The sequence below is a fragment of the Nomascus leucogenys genome, chromosome 2 (genome assembly GCF_006542625.1).
Source record: "Nomascus leucogenys isolate Asia chromosome 2, Asia_NLE_v1, whole genome shotgun sequence".
Classification (NCBI taxonomy): domain Eukaryota; kingdom Metazoa; phylum Chordata; class Mammalia; order Primates; family Hylobatidae; genus Nomascus; species Nomascus leucogenys.
The window spans coordinates 18386921-18393940 of NC_044382.1; the positions used below are offsets into that span (position 1 = coordinate 18386921).

The 7020-nt window shown below is 43.7% G+C and overlaps 1 pseudogene; it reads right to left on the minus strand.

Annotated features, from left to right (window-relative positions):
- Positions 1 to 351: 351 nt before the first annotated feature.
- Positions 352 to 1268, minus strand: LOC100602637 (annotated as a pseudogene).
- Positions 1269 to 7020: the final 5752 nt, after the last annotated feature.

The following is a 7020-nucleotide window of genomic DNA, read 5'->3' on the forward strand; positions in this document are numbered from 1 at the left end:
AGCCTAGCACAGTGCCTGACACAAAGTAGCTATCACTAAATATTAGTTGAATGGACTCCTTTCATCAATCCAAGGGTAGGCACTGCTGTTATCCTCATTATTTTCAGACAAGGAAACAAAGACTCATCCAGCTCACATAGGTGGCACAGCTGGAGTATGAGTCCAGGCAATCTGACTTTAGGCTTTGAGCTTTTTTTTTTTTTTAAATACAAACAATCCCACAGCATTTATTGCCATCTTGTAATACCATAAGGGTAATCGAAACAATACTAATAAATGTTCATATTGGACAAAGGACATCTAAAAACAAACTGTATCCACCTCAACAATTTCTCACTTCATTGATCATTTCTAGTTGGAGAAACTTTGCAGCAGAGTAATATTATGTCCTTTTAGCATGATCTGACTCAGTTGTATTCATGACTTTGTTTTAGAATGAATCTCTTCTGCATCATCTAATACAAGGTTCATATACTCATCAAAAATAATGATACAGCCTTCTATCCGCATATTCACTTGCTCATAGAGCCACACCTGAATCCGCGATCTATTTTGTAAGTTTATCTGAAGATGAGGTTGATGGGCTGCACCGTAACCTTCTGCACTTTCTGGCCTTGGCCATGGTGGAATTTCACAACGAGCACACCCACACGCTGATTTCAAGCTTTTAACTCTAAGAACCTACTTGATCAGTAGCTATAGTTACTGAGGACTATGATTAGAGTTGATGATTTAATTTATATTGGCGGTGTAATGGTTTTGAATATTTATTTTAGAGATTGCCTTGCCTTTATGGCATAATGGCTTTTTTTTTTTTTTTTTTTTTTTTTGGAGACAGGGTCTAGCTCTGTCACCCACGCTGGAATGCAGTGGTGTAATCTTGGCTCACTGCAACCTTCACCTCCCGGGTTCAAGAGATTCTCCTGCCTCAGCCACCCAAGTAGCTAGGGTTACAGACACGCGCCACCATGCCTGGCTAATTTTTGCATTTTTAGTAGAGACAGGGTTTCACCATGTTGGCCAGGCTGGTCTCGAACTCCTGACCTCAGGTGATCCGCCTGCCTCAGCCTCCTAAAATGTTTGGATTACAGGCGTGGGCCACCACACCCCACCTGGCATAATGGCTTTTATACTGTGTTAGGATATGATCAAGAGGATTAAGAAGAATGGAAAAGCTCTAATGTTTCAAAGGCCTTGGAAGACAGGATAAATACTTGCAACTGGCCAGGTCTGATACGGAGTAGGAAGAGGTCCTGGGGCACATGCATGCTCCACAGTTGGTGCCTTGTAGCAGGAGTTGGCAAACTTTTTTGTAAAGGGCTGGATAGTAAATAGACTTTCTAGGCCATAGAGTCTCTGTCTCAACTACTCACCTCTGCCACAGTAAAAGGAAAGCATCCACTGTGAATATATAAACAAATGGGTGGGGCTGTGTTCCAATCAAACTTTATTTCTAAAAACAGAGGCCAGATCAGATTTGGCCCACAGGCTGTGGCTTGCTGACCTGTCTTTGAGGATGTAAGCTAGATCTTCTGACCTTTCAAGAGAAGATGAAAATCAGGATTTTTATGTAAAAAAGGTCCCAATTCTGAAAATACAGTATGGGCTGCCAGTTTGTTTGCTTATATTGCCTCAAATATGTGTATAATTTTGTTCAGTAAATAGGACATTAATATCAACAACCATAATACCCATGGCATGTGGGAAATACTGTAGTTCAAAAGAGTGACAAATTCCCCTGGAACAGGCAATATTCACTAATGGCTTAATGGAGGAGATGGTGCTTAGCTGGGATTTAAAAATTAGGTAAAGTTTTTCCATACAAAATTTAGGATGTGGTAATATTCCCAGCAAAAGCAGTAGTATGAGCAAAAATATCTGAGGAACCACAAATATTCATTTTGACAGGGAGCAGCAGGCGATAAGACTGGGCAAGCAAGAAGGGAGACCAATGACGGCAGAGGGGGCTGGAGTCTGGTTTATGGAATGCTCAAAACTGCCCTGTAGGGAAGCTGGTGGTGTTAGCAATGCCCATTAACAATTGGGGCATGGAGCAATCAAAAATGGGGAGACTAGTTAACAGACTGCCGTACTATGCAGTGACTGTTTTCTTAAAATGTGCTCTTAACTCAGAGCCAACATGCCCTATTTCTAGCTCAAGAACTAAAATCACAGGATGCCAGAGCTAGGAAGAAGCTCAGAGGTCTAACCACCTCTGCCCCCATTGACAGATGGGGAAGCTGTGATCTGAGAGATGTCACTTGCCCATGGCCACAGAGCAAGCTAGGGCAGAGGCAGGCCTGGAACCCAGTTCCCATGAGCACACACACCAAGTACCTTGGAAGCATATACCCTTGAAAACGGAGAAAAGGTTTGGCTGCTCGTATTCTATAGTGTAGGTCATAAAAGCCCAACACAAAATTTAAAGACAGCAGGAAAAACGTGTGTAACAAATTCAACAGACCAAGACTTGTTAATTTTAATGCATAACTAATTCTTCCTTTAGCAAAACTCTAAGACACCAACAGAAAGATTGGTAAAGGACAGTTTGTCGAAGAAGAAATACATATGACAGATAATCACATTCAGAAAATACCAGTCTTGCTGGAGAGCAAAGAAATGTGAACTACAATGATATATTCAATTTCATAATCAATTTGAGGAAACACTGATTCTAAATATGTATTTATTATAGATAGATAGATAGATAGATAGATAGATAGATAGATAGATAGACAGATAGTTTTTTGTGTGTGCTTTTGTGATTTTGTTTTTTGTTTTTGTTTTTTGGAGACTGAGTTTGGTCTTGTTGCCCAGGCTGGAGTGCAATGGCACGATTTCAGCTCACTGAAACTTTCGCCTCCTGGGTTCAAGCAATTCTCCTGCCTCAGCCTCAGTAGTAGCTGGGATTACAGGTGCCCACCACCACACCTGGCTAATTTTTGTATTTTTAATAGAGATAGGGTTTCACCATGTTGGCCAGGCTGGTCTAGAACTCCTGACCTCAGGTGATCCTCCCCCCTCGGCCTCCCAAAATGCTGGGATTACAGGCGTGAGCCACCGCGCCCGGCCAGATAGATAGATTTAACAATGACTTAGTGTTTGTAAGAGTCCACTTTTTAACATGGTTGATGGGGATGTGTTTTAGTACAGCCTTCCTGGAGGTCAATTCATAATCTATTTCAGAAGTCTTAAAATTATTCATACCCTTTGTATAAGTCAAGGTTCTCTAGAGAACCAGAACCAATAGAAGACGAATGGACTGATTGATTATAAGGAATTGATTAATATGTTCTTGGAGGCTGACAAGTCCCAAGATCTGTAGTTGGCAAGCTGGAGACCCATGAGGTCTGAGGGTGCCCAAGCCCAGAGGCCTGAGCACCAGAAGAATCTTGGGGATAGTCCCCATCAGAATGCAGGTGAACTTGAAACCCAAGAAAAGCCAATGTTTCAATCTGAGTCCAAAGGTGGGAAAAATCAATGTCCCAACTCAAAGACAGACAGAAAAATAAATTCTCTTTTACTCAGCTTTTTGATTTCATTCAGGTCTTCAACTGACCAGGTGAGGCCCACCATACTGGGAAGGGCAGTCAGCTTCCCTCAGTCCACCAATTCAAATATGACTCTAGAAACCCCCATAGACACACCCAGATCAGTGTTTAACTAAATATGTGGGCACCCCCTGGCCCAGTCAAGTGGAGGCACAAAATTAACTGTCACACCCTTTGTCACAATTTCACTTCTAGGAGTGTATCCTCAGGGTATTGGAGAAGCATAAAGAAAGGAAGTTTTTAGGATTTTCATCTCAGTGTTGTTTACAATGCACAGAGAAAAGCCAGAAACAACATGAGTTGCCAATAGCTCTTAGTCATATTTAAAATACCTAAAATGAAAGACTGGTTAAATAAATGAATTGCCTATATGATAGAATATTATGTAGCTAGTAAAAATATTTTTTGAGCCAGGCGTGGTGGCTCACACCCATAATTCCAGCTACTAGAGAGGCTGAGGCAGGAGGTTTGCTAGAGGCCAGGAGTTCGAGACCAGCCTGGGCAACATAGTGAAACCCTGCTCCTAAACAAACAAGCAAATAAACTTTTGAGGGACATCTTTTTTTTTTTTTTTTTTTTTTTTGAGATGGAGTCTCACTCTGTCACCCAGGCTGGAGTGCAGTGTCATGATCTCAGCTCACTGCAACCTCCGCCTCCCAGGTTCAAGCAATTCTCTTGCCTTAGCCTCCTGAGTACCTGGGACTACAGGCACTTGCCACCACACCCAGCTAATTTTTGTATGTTTTTAGTAAAGACAGAGTTTCACCATATTGGCCAGGCTGGTCTCAAGCTCCTGACCTTGTGATCCACCCGCCTCAGCCTCCCAAAGTGCTGGGATTACAGGCATGAGCCACCGCACCTGGCCAGGATCTTAATAATATTTTAATCATGCTTTAATAGTGGTACAAGGAGAATGATACTTGCGTAATCAAGAAATTTTTTTGTAGATTTCCCAACCCTTCTCCACCCCGAGCCTGAGTCCCCTCAGCTGAGCGGCTGCGACCATAATCCTTGGCTCTTGAACTTTGGGTTTTTGCAGCCCTGGAAGCTATGGAAGCCCCTCATAGGAGGTGGCTTTGTGGCATCCAGGTGGCCCAAGGAAAGCAGTGCCCTGCTGCTGGCAGTGAGGAACTTCTAGGCATGAGGGTCCCCTGGCAGGCTTGTCTGGTCACCTTTCACTGTCCAGTCTCAGTCTCCTTCCTGTTTATTGTCTGTTGGAGGAGCGGGGCTGGCAGGCTCAGGGGCTTTGAAGTTAATGGTGCCTTTTATTTCCTCCTCCTGGAGTCTGGAAAGCTCTTATCCCATTGTTCCCTGCAGAATCCCTGTCAGACTGGAGGGCTCCTATCACACACCTACGCCAGGGTTCCCAAGCCAGGGCTGATGCGGTGTGTCACCCACATGGTGGAAAAAAAGAAAGAAAGAAAGAAAGAGAGAGAGAGAGAAAGAAAGAAAAAAGAAAGAAAGAAAGAAAGAAGAAAGAAAGAGAAAGAGAAAGAAAGAAAGAAAGAAAGAAAGAAAGAAAGAAAGAAAGAAAGAAAGAAAGAAAGGAAAAGAAAAGAAAAGAGAGAGAGAGGGAGGGAGGGAGAGAGGGAGAGAAAGAGAGAAGGAGAGAAGGAGAGAAGGAAGGAAGGAAAGAACGAGGGAAGGAAGGGGCGGATGGAGGGAAGAAAGAAAGAAAAGAAAAGAAAAGAAGAAAAGAAGAAAAGAAAAGAAAAGAGGCAAAGTCAAACCAGTATTTTAAAATCAGGAGTTATCTCAATTTCCTCTTTCTTTTGAAGTCAAACAATCTGGCAATAGTGGGCACCAATTCCCAAGCTATAACAATCTGAGGGGATGCAGAAGGGGCTCCCCACCCTGGATGCAGCATGCACCCACCAGTTGACCACGGTCCTCATCGCTCCACACTGCTTCCTGGCACTGTGGCTGGTGTGGACATTGACTGTCAAACTCAGGCTGTTTTTTCCTCACAAAGAGGAATACTTCTCTCCCTCCAAGTTTCTTCCAAAGCTTGGGGAGTGGGGGAAGTTAGACCAGGAAGGCTGTAAGTCATCTTCTTGTTTATGTTGTCTTCCTGACCCTCTTATCCCCCTAGGTTTGTGTCCTCTGGGATCGAATCCCACCCCCTCCTTTCACAGAAGGAGAAACTAAGGCCCATGGAAGGAAGGCTACTCACTCAAGCCTCACCATGGCTTCACAGAGCTTGCTTCAGGCTCCAAAGAGCAATGTCTTTGGAAGGTTCTAGCCTGCTCTGTTGTTATTATGGATGACAAAATAATATCAGAGAGCAATTTATACCTCATGATTCTTCATGTCATACAACAGTCCTTTAAGGAAAGAGTAGTTTTCTTATTTTACTAATATGAACAAGGAGGTCCAAAGAGCATAAGTGGCCCGTAGGGGGTCACACACTTTCTAGATCTCATTTGAAAAATGAGGACAGTAACTCCTGACCAGTCTGAAGTCTGGGCCAGGTGATTCCCATAGGCCCCCGTTAGCTCCACTATCCATGTTGTCCATTGTCTATTTATTTATTTATTGAGACAGGGTCTTGCTCTGTTGCTCAGGCTGGACTGCAGTGGAGAGATCAGGGCTTACTGCAGCCACGATCTTCCCACCTCAACCTCCCAAGTAGCTGGCACTAACAGGCTCGCACACCACCACACCTGGCTAAATTAAAAACAAAAAGAAATTGTAGAAACAGGGTCTCACTATGTTTCCTAGGCTCATCTTAAGCTACTGGACTCAGGTGATCCTCCCACCTCAGCCTCCCCACATACTGGGATTCCAGACTTGAGTCACTGTGCCTGACCCATTGTTTATTATTTCAGTAAACCTATATTGACCATGTCCTTTACTGCAGGCACTGGGCTAGATGTTGGGGATACAAATACGGAAAAGATACAGGTCTTGTCTTCGAGGAACCTGAAGTATGTGGGGTAAATAGATGTAGGTGTGGGAGAACAGGAAGAAAGGCAATGGATAATTATTTGGGAAGTAGGGAAGCCTGCTCTCAGTGATTGCTTGGACATGTGTCACAGTGCTGGCATATGCTAAGCATGCCACAAATGATAAATTTTCTCAGATTTATCAACAAAAATACATTACTAGCAAGGGGGAAAACTTTGCCACAAGGATTGCTCACAGAGGGGGATGGGTGACATCAGGTTATAAACAACGTGGGCTGGGCGAGGTGACCCTTGCTTGTAGTCCCAGCTACTCAGGAGGCTGAGGCAGGCGGATCCCTTGTTGAGTCCAGGAGTTCCAGGCTGCAGTGAGCTATGATCATACCACTGCACTCCAGCCTGGATGACAGAGCAAAACTCCATCTCTTAAAACAAAAGAGAGAGAGAATATCTTTGGAAGGAAACATAAATGAATTTCTTCTGGGATGGCAGTCCGGTGGGACAGAGTGGGAGCAGTGTGAGATAGTTTGTGGACAGTTTATGGAGCCCTCTCTCAACTTGTTGTG